Below are 21642 nucleotides of genomic sequence, written 5' to 3' on the forward strand. Positions count from 1 at the left end.
CTTTGGCAGTAGCTATCCCAAAGTAGATTATATGAATATTACAAGACAATTTTTCCTTTTTAAATGAGATTGATGAGAGAAAAAATCTGAGATGTCCTGCAATTAATTAAAAGGAGCTAGAGGATAGAACAGAGGAGCAATGAGGCAAGATAATCAATTAGCAGCTGCAACTGACAAGGGACCATTTTATATCATATTCCTGAATCCATGTTAAAACTTCACCTCAAGTTCATCAGGACACTTTCTGTGCCACTAATATCCTGCTTACAACCCAGCCAATCTGAAGGCAGCAAGAACTTTGTATGAACTGAATTCTTGTCCAAAAGCTTTCACTCTTCACATCATCCTGCCTGAGTTGTCCAGAGCCAGCGAAGGTTCAGTGTAGGGCCAGTGGATGCTTTTTCAACTGTCCCCTAGCCTTGCTGCTCAATGTTGTAAGATCTTATACCAGATCAGGTCTTTTGTGGCCAGTATCTCTTAAATAGCTCAATAAATAAAATCCTTTTATTTTCCCAGATCCCACAAGCTCAAGAATTTTGGTTTAACAAGATCATCTTTACATAGTATGTTTCATCCTGTGATGAGTCAACACTAGACAGGTGTGAATACAATAGTCAAAAGAAATGCAAAGGGCTGAGAATGTGGCTTAGTGGTAGAGTGCTTGCCTAGCATGCATGAAGCCCTGGGTTTGATTCCTCAGTACCACATAAAAAGAAAAAGGCAGAAGTGGTGCTGTGGTCCCAAGTGGTAGAGTGCTAGCCTTGAGCAAAAGAAGCTCGGGAACAGTGTGCAGGCCCTGCATTCAAACAACAGGACTGGCAAATAAGTAAACAAATAAATAAAATTTAAAAAGAAAAAATTCCAATTGTAAAATACAAGTCTGGAGGTGAGGGAGGGCCTTTAACATTTAAAAGACAAAACGAAAGTTTAACATTCCCAAACAAAACTAAACCAAAGATGTTTCCATTAAAAGCCACTTGACTTTGTTCAGCAGGCAGGGACTTGAAACTTAAACCTACCAGGCAAGAAAATGACGATGGCAAGAGAAAGAATTTAAATATCAGTTATTTTGTCCTAAGCATTGATTGCTACATCATATAGCACAGTTCTTACTTAGTACATTGAGACAACCTAGGCATAAATCCTTCACTAAATTGGAAGTTGATGAACCTGTCCTAATTTAATTCCCATCCAAATCCTCTTAAGAAACTCCTGTACTACTGTGACTCACCTCCAGTTTTATATACTCTTGCTGCGGTTCTTTTAACAAGGGACAGGAAAAGCAGGAGCACTAAGGCGTAATATAGCATCTGGGGTTTTTGTTTGTTTGTTGGTTTTTGTATTTTTTATTTCTTTATTTTCAGAGCGATGTACAGAGGGGTTACAGTTTCATACATAGGACAGTTATAGCATCATTTCTGACAATAGCATTCCATGTGGGAAATCCAAAAGCAGCTTGTGCTCCTCACAATTCTTCTCTAACCATACCTGAGACTGTGTTGGCATGCTACAAAGTGTCACCCTACAGCATCCAGCTCAAAGGCATCTCTTTCTACCTGCCTTATACTATCTTCAGCTTTCCTCATTTTTCTGTGCTTCATTCTCTTCTCTGCTCAGTCCCTAGAAAGAAAGAATCTAGGTTGACTAATCTCAGTTTCTCCCCCAAACACTGCCTGTTAGATCAACCTGACTGTGCCCCAGATTCTGTACAACTAGGACCTCATATCTCAGCCAGCTGTGGTAGCCATGGTCTCTGCTCACCCAGAAAGAGAGGTACAAGAAAGCACTGTTGTCTCAGAAAGTCATGACTTCAGAAGATATTAATCAATATGCTATTGAACAGAGAACAGAGCCTCCAGAGACCAGAACAGTCTGAGTAAGTTCTGAAAGGAGGAGATGAAAGGATGAGGAGCATGCAATGGCTTCCAGGGCACAAGTCAACATCTGTGCAGTGCGTACCACAGGCACAGGAGCCAGCATAGGAAATGGCATCAAAGATTGAACTTCCTTTTCTCTCTTGCCAGGATGTGTCTACAGAAAGATCAAAGTTGTCATATACTCTAAGGTAAAGATCCAAGACTTAGAACTTTGCCTATTGCCTTTAAAAGAAATTAGGAAAAAAAAACAAACCCTTAGGATTTTGAGAACTGGTAAGTGTTCCCTATTTAATCCAATTGTTTTATGGATACAAAGTTTCACCTACTGATCTTTATAAATGATAATAGGAAGGTTGCAATTATTTTTGAACTGTATTTTTTTTCCTTTTTTTCTTTGTTGATACTAGGGATCAGATTCAGGCCATTGCACTTGCTAGACAAGCACTTTGCCACTGAGCTACATCCCAGGCCCAGTTTTATTTTTTGAATTGTAGGTATAACTTAAAATAAAAGTTGTAAAACTAAATAAACTTTGTAAGCAAACAAGATGCTTATTTTTAATTACATTCAAGTCGTTGTACAGAGGCCTTTTAATTCAACATGTCAGTTTACCAGTACAATGCATCTTGACCAATGTCATCCCTTTCATCTGAGTTGGGAGAGATGAGGGAGAATTATTTTCTTATCTATTTGTTTAGTGCTAAAGGTTGAAGCCAGCATCTTCTACATGCTAAATAAAGGCTAGCCTACTGAGCCATACAACCTAGTCCTTACATTTTCCAATTTAAGTACTAAAGGGAATACTTGAAAGTATAGCCAAATTAGGATAAAATCTAGTATTTTCATATTTCAATGGAGCCATACTTCAGAACCTGGACTCTTGCTTGTTAATAAACAGATAAACAGATCACTAAGCCATGATTCAGACATTCATTCAACAAATAATGGCTCTCCACAAGTTGCAAGATGATATATATGTTGATGGGGGAGTCCAAAGCAGCCCTGGGGCTCTCTCTCCTCTGGTCTAACTCTGGGTTCTAATAGAGGAGCTAAGACAGCAACAGACAAAGGCCTAATATCTGTCATCTACAGAGAACTCAAGAAACTAACCCCCTCCAAACCCAGTAAACTAATTATTAAATGGGCAAAGGAGCTAAAGAGAGACTTCACAGGAGAAGAAATAAAAATGGCAAAGAAACATATGAGGAAATGTTCAACATCCCTGGCAGGAAAGGAAATGCAAATAAAAACAACCCTGAGATACCACCTCACCTCAGTTAGAATGGTCTATACTCTTAACTCAGGCAACAACAAATGCTGGAGGGAATGCGGGGGAAAGAGGAACCCTTCTCCACTGTTGGTGGAATGCAAACTAGTACAACCACTTTGGAGAACAGTATGGAGGTTCCTCAAAAAACTTAGCATAGACATACCCTATGACCCAGCCATACCACTCCTAGGCATCTATCCTGAACAACAAGTCCCAGAATCCCATAAAGACATCTGCACATCCATGTTTATCACTGCACAATTCACAATAGACAAAATATGGAAACAACCCAGATGCCCCACTACAGATGAATGGATCCCAAAAATGTGGTACCTATACGCAATGGAATATTACATAGCAATTAGAAATGATAAAAAATAATGGTATTTGCAGGGAAATGGTCAGATCTTGAACAAATAATGTTGAGCGAGACAAGCCTAGAACACAGAGAACAAAGGGTCATGGTCTCCTTGATATATGATTGTTGGGGGCGGGGGGGGGGGGTGCCAGGGGAGAACAGTAGAGACCAGGTCTGCAAAATAACAAACTTCTTTTCAAATGGTATTTCCACATGTTTGGGTCAGCAACTTTACATTATATATCTAAAACCAAACAACTACTCAACAAACATAAAAAGGTCTAGGATAGACCTATCAGAGGATCACAAAAGCTCAACAGCTATGTACATATGATTATACAAGATGAGGATAAGCAAAAAGAACTCCAAGGGAAGGACACAGGAGGACTTTGTTGTTGTTAATACATTTAATGTTCTAGGTGAATTTCCTTTGGCCTGCCCCACATGGTTACTGTAGATGATTTTGGTATACTGGATATTGTATATATGCTTACCTGAACTAGGGAAGGGAAAGAAAAATGAGGGAGGGTGTAACAAATATGACAAGAAATATACTCACTACCTTATTATGTAACTGTACCCCCTCTGTACATCACCTTGTCAATAAATTTTTTTAAAAAATAATAGAGGAGCTAAAGCATGGAGAAAAAGAACAATGATGGGCAGTGTGTGTTCTGTTCAGGGATGAGCTAGAAGGTACCAGGTGTTACAGGGCTCACGGCCAGCCAAACACAGGTGATAACAAAATGTCAGGACATAGACAAGAATGCAGCACTAAGAGGGTGCAAGAAGGGAAATTCCAGTCTCTTGCTATACCTTGGTCTAAATTTATAACGCTATCTTCAGAGCCCACTGTGTCTTCCTGTTGTTTGATTCAACTTCACTTCCCTTTAATTTAATCCTGTTTCTATTGAGCAAATAAAGACATAGTCAGGGTCCTCTTCTTATTAACCTCTTTGCTGGATTTGTTTGAACTCCTTGAGTTGGCCAAGGAAGATGACCTCTTTTACTTTTTTGCTCCTTTAAGAATTGTTTAAAAAGTGTTTCATAAACACTTATTTTCTTTTTCTCCTCCCCTCTTCTCTCCACTCTCCCCCTCTCCCTCCTTTTTTCTTCTTCTCAAGATAGTGTTATTACTTAGCCTAGGCTGGCCTCAAACTCACGATCCTCCGGCCACTGCTTCCCAAGTGAGCATCCAAATGTAGTACATATTCTTATAGCTATCAGAATCAAAACTATCTACACACAACAGCAGATTATCTTGCTTTTGAAATGTTTCCTTTGAGCCTTTTGCAGACTGGCTCTTGCTCTGCAAGGGAAAGTTCTAAGCTGACATTGATTTTTGAACCAGGTACCTGTGGAGACTCAGGCAGGAGGTCCTTGGCACAGATAACAAAGTGAGAGATCTAATCATACATATTTTTTCTTCCTTATTGAGGAAATGAGCACAGTTATTAATTGCTTTCCATGGCTCTGTTTTTTTTTCAAAAAAGCCTTTTGCCGATCATTTGCATTAATATTATGCTAATAAAAGTAAGAGGATGCTAACTAATTCCATCTCTTCAGCAGTAACTAAGGATCAGAGAGAGAGAGGTAATTTGCATGTTTTCTTGATTGGAGTGAACTGGCATTTAAAAAACACTCATTGCTACCATTTTTGAAAATAATAATAATAGTAGTAATAATAATAATATATTTTGGGGACAGACTGGCAGAAGTAATTCCTTCAGTGAAATCGTCTAAAACTCAAGTATTCCAAGAGACATTTTGCTTCTAAGTATGAATCTCAAATGACAAGGATGCATTCAAACACAGGGCCACCATCTGCATCACAAATACATTTCAGTTCCTCTCTGCAGAAGGAATTCATTTACTGTTGAAGGCCATTCACTTCCACTTCGGAGTGCTTATTCCTCAAAAAAGCATCCAAGTATTGTGAGAACAATGATTAAAAGAGGATCTTTCCATCTGTGCAGCATTAGGCTGCAAGACAGCCCCTCCTGCAGAAACAGATTTTGCATAATTCATTGGGCCATTTTAAACCCTAATCAGCACATTGCAATAAGTATGGAGTGCACAGGAGAGAGGAGAAATTTATTAGCTACCTCCTATGCATCTACCTAATCCTCACTTGGGGCAATTGCTCTATGTAAAAAGAAAAAAAAATATATATATATACATATATATACACACACATACATACACACATATATATACATATATATATATACATATATCCCCATATTTTATCTCCCATAGGTTCTTACACCTGAAGTGTCGCCATGCCATCCTTCTTAGCCCATACCAATGGTCCAAGCCAGGCTATTTCTTTATGTTATTATCATAGGGTAGTCTTGGAAAGAAGACTCTACTTGGAGATAAAAGAAGTTGGCCTATCTCCAGCTCTACCGTTCTTTGTGTGAACATGACAGATATATTCATCCTTTAGAGAAAGGACAGTACCTCAGGTTTCCCGCTATTCTGAAAATCATAGAAATCCAATCTGTTAACATTGACTTCCCCCCATAAAGCCTTAATTCAGCCTGCCAATTTACCTCAGTACTCCATTTTTCAAAGGAGAAGCTAAGGTGTCACAGACAGTCCCCTACCTACTTCTCAACCATTACAAGGTTGTTTTTGATCTATTAGTTATTTCAAGATCAGTTCAAGGTATACTAGAGAAGGAATACTTGATTACAGAATTTTTATAAATGCTTTAGGCAACTCTAGTTTAAGCTGTGAAACAAAACAATTGATAGGGATAGAATTCTTGGGTATTAAGCATTGAAAAATGGACTAAACAGAAGGTATTAATAACAGTAAACAATGTAACTGAATTCTGTGCCAGTAGAAGTGAGAATGCGGACAGCAAGGTTGAAGATGTGGATTGGAAATCTTACAATAAAATTTCTCACTTTCTTCTTCCTGTTTTTTGGTTTTTTTAAAGTTAGACGAGTCTGTTTATAAAGCACAGGCTGGCTTCAAACTCAATGATCTCCTGCCTTTGCCTCCTAGGTGCTGAGATTAAAGGTGTGATTTGCTAATACTTGGCTTCATTTCCCAAATCACTCACACACACACACACACACACACACACACACATACACACACACACCATATATATGTGTGTATACATATGTGCACATACATATGCACGTATATACACATACATGTGTGTTTATGTGTATATATGCACATATATGCATATACATATATACATATAAAGAGAATACATATGTATGTGTATATATATGTATGTATATACATACATGTGAGTTTTACATTTCTTGGTAGCATCTGCATATGAAATATAGTAATGCAGAAAATTATCTCAAAAACATGACTTAAAGAACGGAGATTCCTAGTAGTGTCACATCTGAAAATGTATTTTTCAATCAATAGCTCCAAAGAATGGAAACAGAGCTAAGTGGTAATGCTTGACAGAATCTTAGCACCACTAAGGGGTAGAGTAAATCTATCATAGTTGTTTTAAACATAAGTACAAAAGAAAGAGGTCAACTTAGAACAGTGCTACCCATGAGAACTAAAAAAGCAAGCAAACATGTCATTTACTTATTGTGTTACTCATTGTGTTACTCATTGTGTTAAAAAAGTAAAGAGAAACATGTAGACATGGATGTCGATATACTTTAACTCAGTATACCCAAGTTATTATCATTATACCATGTAATCAATATAAAAATCCCTCATGCATTTTAAGGCCTCAAAATTCTATGTACACCTTACACTTTTGTCACAATTCAGTCTGGAAGAACACATTCTACGTTCTCAATTGTTGAGGCTACAGACATGGCTCAGGTGGTAGAGTGCCAACCTGTGGGTGAAAGCATCAGATGCTAAGTTCAACCAAGAAAGAAATTCAAGCTTTCAATTGCAAATGAAAATGGGTGACTTCCATAGTGACCAAGTGGCTGAGGAATGAATGAAGTAGGAGGTAGATTCTTCTAAAATAGTCCAATACAGCTGTCACCATTCTCTCCTGCTGCTAACATGCAAAAGTTAATGCCGTTTGTCCACAGAATGTTTGGTTTCTGACTGAATCATTGAGTCAACAAATATTTAGTGAAAACCTGCTTCACTCCCTTTGCTGAACAATACAATTGCAGATACATTTCAAATGGAGTAGGTGTGGAATCCAGAAGACAACAAACTCCAACACATTGTTCTAAGTAGCCTGTCTCTGGGGAGCCCAGATGACAAAAATCACAAGTTCTAGCAATATTGAAGGCTTCGCAAAAGATTGATCCTGTGAGACAGGAAAGCCAGGCAGGACAACCAGTGGATTTGGAGAACTGGGTAGGGGGCAGCAAGGCACAGGAGGGGGGCGGGGGGCAGGGAGATTCACAAAACTGAAGTCACAAGTGCGGCCAGGGAGCTACTTAGGGGGGGAAATGGCTAGAACCAAGTTTGCTAGACCTAACTAGTCTACTGAAAAACTATAAAACGAGCAACTCAACAGTGCCAGGCTTTTGGAGTAGCAAATGTCACCATCAAATTAGAATTCTGGAAGACAATTCTAAGAAGCACAGGTACTGGGGCCCTCTGGGGCACAGATGCTCTGGAATTAGGTCCCACGTGAATAAGTCCCTTGGGCCTTGGTAGACAGACACAAAAGGGGAAGGCCAAATTCAAGCAGCTTTTCCCAAGTTGGCTCAAAATGCTTAGTGACTAATAAAGAGGAAGAAGGAAAATGAAGACTCAGACTTTGTTCTTAGACAAGAAAGGAATAAAGAATGAAGCGCAGGTTTGACAGAGACAAGGATGACATCACTTTGGGCTTGTAACTTGGTGTGGTTATGGAACCTTTGAGGCTCAGAAAAGCAAGGTGCTTGGAATACCAAATGCTTTGAAATAAAGAAGAGGCAAATTGTCTCTGACTTTCTCCCACACCCACTATATCCTTCTCCTTTTCCCTCCAGCAGAGCAAGAAGAATCTTTCTTTGGAACTCCCCTATCTGGAGCTTCCAGAAGATTCCAAAGGTTAAGTCACAGAAAACATGAGTGCTAAAATGCTAGGAGTAGTAACACATGCCTATCATCTAATACATGCAGATCTCAAGCTACTACCTGTTTTTCATGCCCATTCATCTCCTCTCAAAAATCATTTGCTCCTAGTTAACTAGCTTGCAGCCTCCAGTTCCCTCTAGCCCATGAAGACAGCATGTTGGCCTCTACATCTTCCTGGGCTTTGGGGAGATTATCTTTCCCATGTAAGTTTTTCTGGTATAGCATCAGTCTCTTGGTGTAAGCTTATTTTAGCAGCCTCAGTTCCTGAACTTTCAGAGGTCCACCAGAAGTTTGCTTCACTCCTACAGGCCAGCAGCCAGGCTGAAAGGTGGGTACAATTCATTTCAGGCTCTATCTCAAACTTGCTAAATCCAAATCTATATTTCTAGCAATATTTCCTGGAGATCTGTAGGTCACAAGTTAGAGGAAGCCTAACTGCTCTCAGCACTTGGAAATCGAGACCAGGGACTCAAGAAAGAGTTACTGAATTGAGGTTAATTTTGGAATTATTAGCATACAGACTGAAAAGAGTTTACTACCTACAGGAAACAAATGTATTTAGGATAAAGAAATCTGAGTGGTATGAAGGCAGTTGTCTGTATGAAATTGAAATAAAGAATCATCAAAAAAGATAATGTAAACACATGTAAATAAAGATAAACAAATGGACTTGATAAATACATTAAGTGAAAACTGAACCAGGAAAAAAAGATGAGAAGATTATTGAATCTATGATAAAGCTTCCACTAGCTGTGCATGGTAGCTCAAGCCATAACCCCAACTATTTAGGAAGCAGAGGAGACAGGGTTAGGGGGGATTAAGGTTCAGGGTGAGGCTTTGAGGTCCCACAGGGCATAATAAATGCAACTGTGATCCTAATTATGAGGGAGACATAAACAAGAGGATCACAATCTAGGTTGGCCGGTACCAAAAAATGCAAGAGTCTTCCTGAAAAATAACTAAAGCCAAGGAAGGAAGGAAGGAAGGAAGGGAGGAAGGGAGGAAGGGAGGAAGGGAGGAAGGGGGGAAGGGAGGAAGGGGAGGAAGGGAGGGAGGGAGGGAGGGAGGGAGGGAGGGAGGGAGGGAGAAGAAAGGAAGGAAGGGAGGGAAGAAAGGAAGGAAAGGAGGGAGGGAAGGAGGGAGGGAGGGAGGGAGGGAGGTGAGAGAAGGAAAGAAGGAAGGAAGGAAGGAAGGAAGGAAGGAAGGAAGGAAGGAAGGAAGGAAGGAAGGAAGGAAGGAAGGAAGGAAGGAAAGGCTGGGGCTATAACACAAGTGATATAACACTTATCTGGCAAGTTCAAGGCTCGGATTTCAAACTCCAGTAAAATAGTTTTAACATTTAATAATCAGTAATGGTAGCGAAACAACTTGACAGCAGGAAACAAGAAAATAAAAGTATTATTTTAAATAGAAATACAAATGGTTTTACCTATGAACGGGCATGCCCCTCTGCCCCTTAGCGCTTTGCTGAAGGCTAGCACTCTACCACTTGAGTCACGTATTCACTTATGGTTTTGCTGGTAAATTAGAGATAAGAATCTCATAGTTTCCTATCCAGGCTAGCTTTGGATTACAATCCTCAAATCCTCCTGAGTAAGCTAGGATTACAAGCATGATCCACCAGCACCAAGCATGAACCACCAGTGTCCATTGCTTGATAATTTTTAACAACCTTAACATATGTAATGATGCATATAAAAATAATGATACTTTGTTTATTCTTCCTACTTTTCTGCCTTTGACTATGATTTAATTAAGAAATATGAACCATTTTTTAAAATTTAAGTTAAAAACCTTTAGAGGGCCACTCCTTGCTTACTGAGCTAGAGGTGATCAAACCAGGAAGGGGTAAAGGTGGCAGATTGTAGTCTGGGCTCACCAGGGGCCACCTGGCCTCAGGGAAGTCACTCCTCGCTCCCCCCACACACACCCACCCCATACACACCACACACCCCCACTGACCCCTCCCACCCCACACTTGTCTCATCTCTTCAGCTGGATAATGAGAACCTCAGTAACAAGATTCTCTTCCAACACAATTCCCAGTTTGAGAGTCTATGATCCAAGTTGGCAGCAAAGGCAGGATTCCTTTCTACTCCAAACCCTCCCTCCAAGATAACAGGAGGAATGTTCCATTCCATTCCACCGCCACCCTCAGCCTACCCAGTCTTCTCAGCCCACCAACTCACCAGAGCGCACAACTTTCCTGAAGTTCTGTTCAAAACTCAGCAGCTAGCTGTTCAGAGCTCAAGTCCACTTCCGGGTCATCTGTGTCCTGTTTCTCAGGTGACTGTCCTAGTGACTTGGTGTTGCTACCATACACACACACACACACACACACACACACACACACACACACACACACACACACACACACACACACACACACACACAGGCCCTTGCAGCTCAGAGTCCCTCCCAAGGCTCAAGCAAGCTGCTGCTCCCCGAGGCATAAGAACCTCTGAATGTTCCTTGCCAAGTGCCAAATGATTAGAAACCACTGTGCTTAATTACTATTCCTCGTAAAAGCCTTAAAATATATTTTCAAATGGTTTGACTGCAGGTCACAGAAGCAAAGGCAGAAATACCAAGCTGTGCTCTTTTATGTGGGGGCTGATGCACATGAATACAGATATGGCAGAAAGATGAAAGCCCACACACAGGAACAGGCTGCTCTTTCAGTGAGGATGGCAGCTCAGTGTGAGTGCCCATCAGGGCACAGTGCCTACTTCTGCGCTCCTGGGAACAAGCACACAGTGTCCATTCGCCCTCTCCTTCTGAAGTGGGTGCAATTTGTCTATTGCAGCCTCTTGCTTTAAATTATGCGCCATTGTAGCTGTGGAGAGGTGCTTTTGTTCTGCCCAGGCAGACGTCCTTCACATCAGCTGGGGGAAATGACTACAGCATCTTCTCCTGTGGCAAATAATTCCCTCTGCAGCAAAGTTGCCGTCAGACCATCTACTATGAGCGACACCAAATCCCCACGTGCTACCCTTCTTTCAGCATCCTTGCCAAGGACTCACGGCCAAGTGTGTCCAGCCACATATGCAACTTCAGCTGCTTCATTATCCTCTAGAGACCTACAAGATTCATTTGTCTCTGTAACTGGCATTATTATTCACATACACAGCAGGTATGGCAGAACACATCTGTAATCCCAGGGCTTTGGAGGCTGAAGCAAGCAAGAGAATGGAGACTTTGAGGCCTGCCTAGACTACACCATGAGACTCTGTCTCAAAAAAAAAAAAAAAAAAAGATAAAAACACCGAAACAAAAACCAGAGAGGCATACTGGGTTAGAAGTAAATGTATGAATGAGGAATCACACTAATGAACTCTGCCAGATTTTAATTCCAACACATCTCAATTCCTAATAAGAAATTTAAAGGTCTAAAATCTGCTGGGAAAGGAGATTTCTCATGCTGCATTTCAAATGTAAATGTTAATTAAATTCCGTTTTTATTATTTATACCACCCAGGTGCTCCATTATAAAAAGGGGACATTAGATAATTGGCCAAGAACATTGATCACAACCTGATTATTTTCATATCACAGGTGAGGAAACCAAGACTCCAAGAAATAAATCATCATGGCCAGTTCAGCCAGCATGCAATACCAGCCACAATGGCAAAAACCAGGATTTTAGCCTTTACAAAATGATTTAATGAGCATCAGTGCTTGCTCATGACTGTAATACAAACTACTCAGGAGGCTGAAATCTGAGGATAGTGGTTCAAAGCCAGCTGAGGTAGGAAAGTCCATGAGACTCTTATCTCCAATAAACTACTTTAAAAAGCTGGAAATTGCACTGTGGCTCAAGTGATAGATGCTAGCCTTGAGCACAAAGAGACTCAGGGACAGCACCCAGGCCTTGAGTTCTAGCTCCAGGATCAGCAAAATGAAATACAGTAAAATAGCTTTGAAGCTGTGATTATGAATGGGCTCAAAAAATGTCTAAGTGACAAACACAGGTGATATAATCCCTGTTTTTTCTCGGGCAATAGGCTTTGTTTTAAAGAGATGAAGAGATAGTATCGGTTCAAGTCCTGCACAAAATCCTCTCTATCTATTGTCACCTACATCTCAAAGTGCAGCCCTTAATTATTCAAGCACGAAAATGACCAAGTAGAAAAACTAGGCAATTTGCCCAGCAACACCCAGGTGGTTACCAGCCCAGCCAACCCTCCTCAGAGGCCTTTGATTCCCAGTGAGGCGCTGGCAAGGGCATAACCAAGTACCCCCATTCAGACAGATGGGATTAGGGCAGAGAAAACACATTATGGTTAGCCTTATCTCCAGAGTCCTAAACACCAGCCATAAATACCCTTTGATTGGGCATTATTTTCCCTTTATGAACTTTGACAGCCCAACCCACTGATCCTTGGGCTAGTGCAAAGAACAATTAACCACAATGATAATACTTCATATGCCCCTAACATATCCCCAACTTATTGAAATTACTGGGGTGAAACAACAAAAGAGCTATGAATGAATGCATTCCCTGTCAACAGTCACAAAACTAGGAACTCACAGGAAAGACCTGGCAGGCAGAAGTGTTTTGTTTGGCCTGAAGACTGTTTTAACTATTTTACAATTAGCTTGCCATCTTTTCCTCTGGTAACATATTTAAGCGGTAGCAAGTATTACGGGTTGGCCTCTCTGAACATGAAAAATACTTCACATTTTGCCCCAGTCCTCACCAGACCCTACCAGTGCTACCTGCGCATCCCTATGGATAGCTAAGTTACAGTCTCTACATGACTGCATTTGTATGAAGGCATTAAAATCACTATTTCAAACCCATCACCAACGGGTTAAGTGAGTTCTGTTTGAAACAGAGGTACCTTAGTCAAGAAGCAAATGAACCAATCAGAGCATCAGAGGACAGGCTAAGAGACTGTCCCAGTAGGTAGATTCTGTTCCCTCATCAGTAAATAGTGGCATTCGTTTGGGTCACCTGCATTCAAGAGATTGGGCATTTTCCCATGTTTTTAAAATATTGAAGTTGCACAGGCCAATTGGGTTGGTTTTTTTTCCAACTGAAAAACCGCAAGAGATGTCTCTTACCTATGTTATGCAAAGTATAGCAATTTTTCTCCTGCTGAAGAATGGTAGTGAAGAAGAGAGCACAAAGGGTGCCACGGCTGTTATACAGAGGAGAATTTCAATCATGATTTCATCATTTTCCATGAAATCTTGTTTGGAATTCTCAGAGCCTTGGTGTCCTCACATTCCTCCATTTATCCCCAATGATTTACTGAACATCTACTACTAAGCATATCCGAGACAGTCGAAATGCTAAGGATTCTATGGCGGACTAAACAAAGTCACTGCTTCTACATAGCTTAGAGTGACAGGGAGACAAGAAGTAAACCAAAGATTTATAACTTGTCAGGTGGTGAGAAGTGTTTTGGAAATAAATTACATGGCTATGAGAATGAGGTGGAGCTATTGTAAAAAGAGAACACACCTCTGAGAAGATGACCTTGAAGCAGTCTTAATGAAGGTCAAGAGTAGGGGTTGGGAGTGGGGAGGGAGCTAGGTTTAGTCTGTAGATATTCCAGGCAAATACTAGTCATTGTATAAATTTAATGAGGTGACAAGCAAACTCATGGCCATTTGCTCTGATAAGTTCCTTTCCTCTCGCCTTTTCTTCTTTCTGTTTGGCTTTGGGATCCATTTTCAGACTTTAAGTCAGCATCAAACATGCCAAAGCTAAGTTGACCAAGGGTCAGAAAACCCTACCTTGAATTCCAAATTTGAATTTGTTAAGGAACAAGCAAATCTTTTTAATCAACTGTGTTTTCAGAAAAAAAAAGTACTTCTTAATTAAGTAGCACAGAATAAATACAGTTAATATTCCAACTATTCTTCTTGGAAGGGACAGCAAAGCATAAGAAGTCTGACAGAAAAGCTTGACTCACATCCTGACTTGTTTGTGGCCTATGGGATCTGACTACATTGTGATCCACTCTGAAATCATAACGTTTTTCACCTGGGAACTGGGCACCAATCGTGCCACCTCCTTTCAATGTTCTAGTGAAACATGAGTTCAGATTATGTACATTAAACACATGCAATTTTTCAGTTCATAGTTAAGTACCCTGGGATGCGTACTCATTTCTATCAGAATGTCTAACTTCAAATAACAGAGGTTAACGCTGACCAAGCAGAAGAATATTTTATTAAAAGTGTATTGAGAAAGCTTCAAGGTCCATCACTCTGGAAGCATCTTCTAGGACATCCCAGAGCATCTCTACAGAAAAGGACAGAAGCTGCTTCTACCACCAATGCCTGAAGGAACAAGTCTCTGCATTTGTTCTAAGTGGAAGGAGAGCTATGTCTCTAAAGACAGCTCAGAAAGTAGAGTCCTCATCTCAAAATAGGTGTGCAGATGGGGTGGTCAAAATAATGACAAGCCCAAGCCCATCATTACAACAATCCAAATATTTCTTATCAGATGCCCTTTGTTCCCACAGGCTCCTCTCAGGCCCCCAGCCTGACTTCAAGGCCTGCTTCCTTACTTCTCCAGCTAATTGTCTACTAAGTCATCTTATTACAATGGGTTTACACTGACTGAACAGACCCATGTACAGATAGACAGATTAAACACAAATGGTAGTTATAAATAACACTGCCAGGTACATAATCAAATGATAAGTGTCTATCTCACCCACAAGTGAGGCCATCTATCTTCTATGGATAGGAAACACCATTCCATTCTCCAGTACCTCATACAAGCCTATTTCCTGTTCTTTGCCACTGCTAAATACTTCCTCCTTTAAATCCAAGATGAAACGGTTTTTAATATGCGAAGTCAAATATCTCATTCACCTACAAATATCCCTTGGTGGAAAAAAATAAATTCAGGTTTGAATGAATGGAAAGAAGGGTAAGTGCTCCCCTTGACAAGAATGGAAGTAACCTCTGAGCCTGGCAAAACACAAAGCAATGTTTGAAAAGCTCATTAAAGGGGAAGAAAAAGAGAATGCATATGAGCAATACCAAAACCCAATGCAAAGTGAATAAAGATGGTGAAGTGAAACTCACTGAATACTCTTAAATAGCAGGGAGTTAGTGAGCCTAGGGGAAGCAAGAGCAGAAGAGGGGGCCAGTCTGATTGAAGTGTGGCATATACATGTGTGAAATATCAGGGTAAAATGCCGTTGAATAATTATTACAAAGTACAACAAAAGCAAATGCTAGGAAGGTGGAACATATCTTGTCTGAAAGGAGTATACCATCAGGAAAAGAGGGCAGAAGATGGAGCAGAACACAGCCCAAATACTTTCTGCACATGTGAAAAAGGAGCAGTGAATGTGGAGGTTTGTGGGGGGGAGGGAAAGAGAGATAACAGAACAGAGGAGGTTAGTATGACCAAAGTACCGTCTATGGATCTACAGATATATCAGAATGACACATGACACACTCCTTGTACAACTGATTGATGGCAATAAAAATGTAGGAATTACCAAAAAAAAAAAATCAATTTGAACTCTCACATGTAAGAGAAAAACTAATCAGTTCTGATAAACTTTTGAAGTACTTAAAAATCATGATAGTTTCAAAACTCATTTTTACTCCTTGTTTTCAGATTAAAAAAAAAGTTAAAAACACTTTTCCCAATCTGGGAAGTGGAGAAAGTTTACAATATTCTTCAAAACGGAGAATGAGTCCTCAGAGAATAGCAAAACTCCATCTTTGCACATTGTTGGTCAATATTTTCAATATGGTGACATTTTCAGAACAATGACATAGTTTGATACTGTGGTATAGCCCGTATTTGACTGAAAAAACAAAAGTTCCTTCTAACTTAAATAATTGTTGCATAAAACAATCAAGTAACTTAAAACATTAAGCAACTTAAAATGTCCAATATTGAAGCATTCATCAATCTAGTACACACACACACACACACACACACACACACACACACACACACACACACACATTTTTCCCTTCAAGTCAAAGGTACTCAAGGAAGAGTCTCCTCACAAAAAGGGTTCTCTTCCACATGAGCAATGAACTCATTGAGGGAACATTTATTGAAATCCAGAGTGTCTACTGAAACACTGGCTTATTCTCAGGACAGACTCTGCCAAGCAGAAGGCAATAGACACATGGAGAGCAAAGAGAAACTGACAAGAACCTCAGTGGTTCCCAGCAGGCTCCAGGCCAAGGGCAGGAGGCTGATAATGTCTGCCTGGGCTCTAGGCCAAAAAAAGAGGCAGGTTACTAACTGGGCATTCAGAAATATGCCTGAACAAAAGAAGTGGAACACAAAGTTAGAAGGATGTTGGAACAATGGAAAAGCAGGGAGAGGAAGCACCAGTGGTGCCTTTTTCATCAGAGGGAAGGAAAGACATGTGCATTAATAAAAGGAACTAAAAATGGCCACAGCTGGCTCATGATTGGTCTGTTGTGCTCAGTAAGCTGAAGCAGAAGAATGATCAGTTCAAAGCCAGCCTGGGTTACCTAATGATTTTGAGGCCAGTCCGGGCAACATGAAACACTATTTTATAATAAACTAATTAGCATGAGGGACAAGGTAACAAACAGTACAAGAAATGTATCCAATGCCTAACGTATGAAACTGTAACCTCTCTGTACATCAGTTTGATAATAAAAATTTGAAAAAAAATTTAATTAATTAACAATAGAAAGTAAAAGCTAGAGAGAAGGAAAAGAGGGAGTCAACAACCGTGACAACAGTGCTCCTACACTACCCTCCTCCTCCTTCTGAACTGCAGATGCCCTTGGAAAGGCAAGTCATTCTGCATATACAGATACCACAGATATTTAAAATTCCCGAAGTCACTCCCTGCCCTCTTTTGGAATTATCACACAACAAGTTTATCTGGTCTTGTTTATATTCATTTCCCTCATCCAAAAAGTCCTTTTCTAGCAATACAGGGAATCCTGCCTCCCAAACCATAATGTAAAAATCTACCATCTCTAAGCCACAATTTATTTCAGCAGGGCCCTTTTTATTAAAAGTTTTCTCCCCATAACAGAGACCGTGTGCAATACAAAGGCGGTGTCTTCAACCATTAGTCTCTAAACCATCAGTTTATTCAAATACTAAGCAGAAATATGTAAGAATCGTGCCATGAACTCAACATCTTATTTTCAAATTCTTTTCTAAATCGAGTTCAGGAAAGTTTGAGTCTTTCAGTCACCAGGTTCCTTAGTACAAGACCAAAGGAGCTCTGGTCCACCTTTCCTCCTGTTTTGACTCAGGACCATCTTCCATTTCTCTCAAGCTACTCACTCTAGTCTAAAAGTACTGTGACCTGATATTTCTCCTACCTCAAGAGCATGTCTGTACAAAATCCTGACCCCTTACACACCCTCTTGCTTCCCCTAACCTCACACCAAATCCATGCCATCTATCCTATGCAACCTATGCAGGCCTCTCTAGCTCCCTCACTGAATAACCCTGGAATGAGAATGAAATCCTCTTACTGTAAAAGCTTGGTGTCACAGGGAGAAATACAGGATTTGGAGCCCACCAACCCTGCAGTTCACTGGATGGAGAACACTGGGCAAACAATCTAACCTATTTGAAGATCCCTTTACTTATTTGTGAAATGAAATGATAATACCTATGTGTCATGGTGGAGAGCCTTGGAAATAATTAAGATCCAAATAAAAGGTTGAATACCTGTAATTAGAATATGAGATACGTAAGCATTCATAAAGTTCATATTTGGAAATATTTCAGGCTTTAGATTTTTGGATTAAGAATGCTCAACCTGTAACACTTGTGCAAAAAGATCCAAAAACAAAAAAGGAAAAAAACAAACAAAATACATTTATGGTAGGAAGCATTTTAGACAAGTTCAACCTGAACTACCAATAGATAATCAATAAATAAGGATCACAACTCAAAAATAAAACAGGTGGGCTGGGAATGTGCCTTAGTGGTAGAGTGCTTGCTTAGCATGCATGAAACCCAGGGTTTGATTCCTCAGTACCACATACACAGAAAAGGCAAGAAATGGTGGTGTGGCTCAAGCCCCAGAGCTGGCCAAGATAAAATAAAGCAAATAAAGCAAAACAAGTGTGATTATTGTAGGTTCAGAGAAGGAGTAATTATCCCTATGTGTGTACCATGTCCTGAGGGCTTGTGGGTAATCACCCTCCTACAATCCTCAGAGGACCTGGCTCTCCAGCCACTGTGCTAGAACATCTAACAAGCACTTTCTAAATTGCAACAGAAAAGAAAAACTAACATACTATGCTCCAAAATGATAACAAAACTACCTTCAAGATATTGGCATTGTAAGTAATTTAGTATTTGGGCTTTTTAATATTAACTTTCTAAAAAAGACAACTATCATAAAAGTTAGGTTAAATATATTCACCACGACACCTAATTTCACCTGCACATTCACAGCTATACCTTGCCAATAGAAAATATTATTATTGTTTTCCTTTCCACTTGACTTTATATCTATTTACTTTTTCATCCTGTCTTATTTTTCTTCTCAAACTTGTACTTAACTCCAGCAACCTTTTCTAGTCTGAAACAAGTTTTTTATTGCAATTCCCCTTCAATTTGAGTCCAAAATACCCACAAAGAATTTTACTTGTGATCATTGTGAGCAATAATGTTAGCTATCAAGTTCAAATGTTTTTCTGGTTTAAAGTCAACCTTATAAAAGAAAATGTGAAACTGTCCAACAGAATTTTATATATACTTTCTTAGATGTCTCATTATTTTCACACTCCTGATTTCTAAGTACAAAGTGGCTATAGTCATGTGCATTTTTTAATTTTTGTATTACTGTTGTTGTTAAGGAGTTATACAAAGGGGTTATAATTACGTAAGTCAGGTAATGAATATAATGCTTCTTAAACAATGACACACCTTCCTTCACTTTCCTCCATTTCCTCCCTCCTATCTTTACTCATAAGTACATTAGCTATTATTGAAAATATTCTTGAATATATATGCAAGCTGACAGGCTCTAGTAGCTCATACCTGTTATCCTACCTACTTGGGAACCTGAGATCTGAGGATCATGGTTTGAAGCCATCCCAGGCAAGATAGTCCATGAGACTCTTATCTCTAATTAATTACTAAAAAAAAAAAAAAAAAAAAAAAAGCAAAGGCTTTTGAGCTACGCCTCAAATGGTAGAGCACTAGCACGAGTGAAACAGTTCAAGAACACCACCCAGGCCCTGAGTTTCAAGCCCCACGATGAGCATACACTACAGCAGTGTGCCTATTAAAATTTAAAAAAAAATCATGGTCTCCTGCAGTCCCATAGAGAATATTGATACTTGCTGACCTAGAAAGCCTAACCTCAAGTCTCAATGTTTGAGAGCTGTAGTATTAGTCAGGAGTTAAATTTTTAGAAAGCACCTTACGAGAGAATTCTCAACCATTAACAGTCTTACTTCCTTTAACATAGCATATTGTGTTCTTCTATGGAATTTATCAGCACATAGCTCTGTGAATGCATGTGTATGCCCTTTTCATGAGGTTCAGAAGAAAATTTTAAAAATACAAACCAATACTTCCATATTTCAATGAATGCTTGGACACTAATCCACATACAGTGAAGTGACAAATTATTTAGAATAAACTCAGATTTGGAAAATTAAAAATCAGAACACACTCCTTTAAGAAATTGAGAAAACAGGACTGAGAGGTAGATGTTTTGTAGAATAACAATTTGTATTAGGAGAAGCAGAGATGAGTTTTGTGTATGACAACCTTTAGGGCGCTACCTGAGTCATTCTTTGTCAATACTGCCCTGAAACTTTAAGCAAACCCAATGGGAGCCTGTCCTGCAAAAAGTGGCACAGGATAAAACACCTCTACACATTTCTAAATGCCTTTCAGAGGGCCATACTGCCCCCACTGAGAAGTGCTGACCTAGTTCAACTCTTATACACCCCCTTTTGCCTTTGAAAACATACAAGTCCCCAGAGGTTAAGTTATTACACTCACAGCAGGTCACTGCTGTGACCCAGCTGGTTTCTGAAAATCTCATACTCTACCGGGCACCCTCCTCTCATGCCTGCTCAGATAGCCTCCCTTGCCTCTGCAGTCATCACTCTTCAATTTTAAGCATTTATGTCCTTCTATTTCTACCCACACATTCTTCCTTGGTAGGACAGGCCAGATGGACTATATTCTGCACATCAGTCTCACTCCAATACTCACACAGTGAGCCTTATTAACTCAAATGACAAAGATCTCTAATTCAGTATTCACTTTCTTGAACCACAAATGACCTCTTTCCTGTCCTTGAGATCATCTACTTTCTAACCAGACTATCCTGTCAGTTCCTTCCTTTCTACAGAACCCAGAATAACTACTTAAACCTTGTTCCCTTAATACTGTCCAGAAGTAGTGCATCCTGTGTCTCATCTAATACCTCACACCATCAGTATATCTTCTGTTCTCCCTGCACAGAAGTGTCAATTATGTATGTTGAATTCTGTACCCACACAGACCTATGAAACTTCATAAGATATGGCATATTTCTAGTCAGTGAAGTTTAAGCTGCTTGAAAAGTCCTTTCAATGGTCATCTCAGACCTGACAAGTAAATCCCTAACTTGATCCATTGATCATGACCATCCTTGCTCTCCTAATAAGAAAGCAGCAAAGTATGTGGGTGTTGAAAGGAGATGTCCCGGCCATCCCAGAGGACCATGCAGAGATAATCACAGGCAGGAGAAGAAGGTTCATAGGAGAATTATTAGTGGGGCCATAGTTCCCACGGGAGAGGGAGCTACATGGCGTCTGCACCTTATCCAGGTGGCAGCTTCTCTCTCGGAGGATAAAGGGTAAGTAGGTAGGTAGTGAGTAGGAGTGGCTCATTAGGTATGGGTGGATCTGGGGGCTAGTGGGAGGAGCTGAGGACCTGAGGAAAGGGAAATGCTAACAGGTGTTTCTTTCCGTGATGGCTTTGTTCATGTCCTGTGTCCAAGTAGAATTTCTAAAAACCTGTGTTTCTTGGATTCTTCAAAATTCAATTTTGGTTAATATCCTCAATAAAGCTCTCAACTCCTGGTTCATATTGATGAGTCACATCTCAAATTGTTAACCATGATAGGCTTGCAGACATGTCAGACTTTTGATCATTTGAT

General features: G+C 39.9%; 1 protein-coding gene, 1 long non-coding RNA gene and 1 pseudogene across 2 annotated transcripts in view; 1 reads left to right on the plus strand and 2 right to left on the minus strand.

Moving 5' to 3' along the window:
- The window catches only part of Arhgap18 (Rho GTPase activating protein 18), a 129330-nt gene that overhangs the window by 70599 nt on the left and 37089 nt on the right, over positions 1–21642 (minus strand). The gene's annotated exons all lie outside the window — the stretch shown is intronic.
- LOC125357281 lies at positions 10312–10846 on the minus strand. The gene is made up of 2 exons (XR_007212108.1): positions 10496–10846; positions 10312–10443 (listed from the first exon to the last, which is right to left on the minus strand). It is a non-coding gene; the product is annotated as an uncharacterized LOC125357281 (long non-coding RNA).
- Positions 15403–15490, plus strand: LOC125357807 (annotated as a pseudogene).

Source organism: Perognathus longimembris, chromosome 9 (genome assembly GCF_023159225.1).
Source record: "Perognathus longimembris pacificus isolate PPM17 chromosome 9, ASM2315922v1, whole genome shotgun sequence".
NCBI lineage: Eukaryota > Metazoa > Chordata > Mammalia > Rodentia > Heteromyidae > Perognathus > Perognathus longimembris.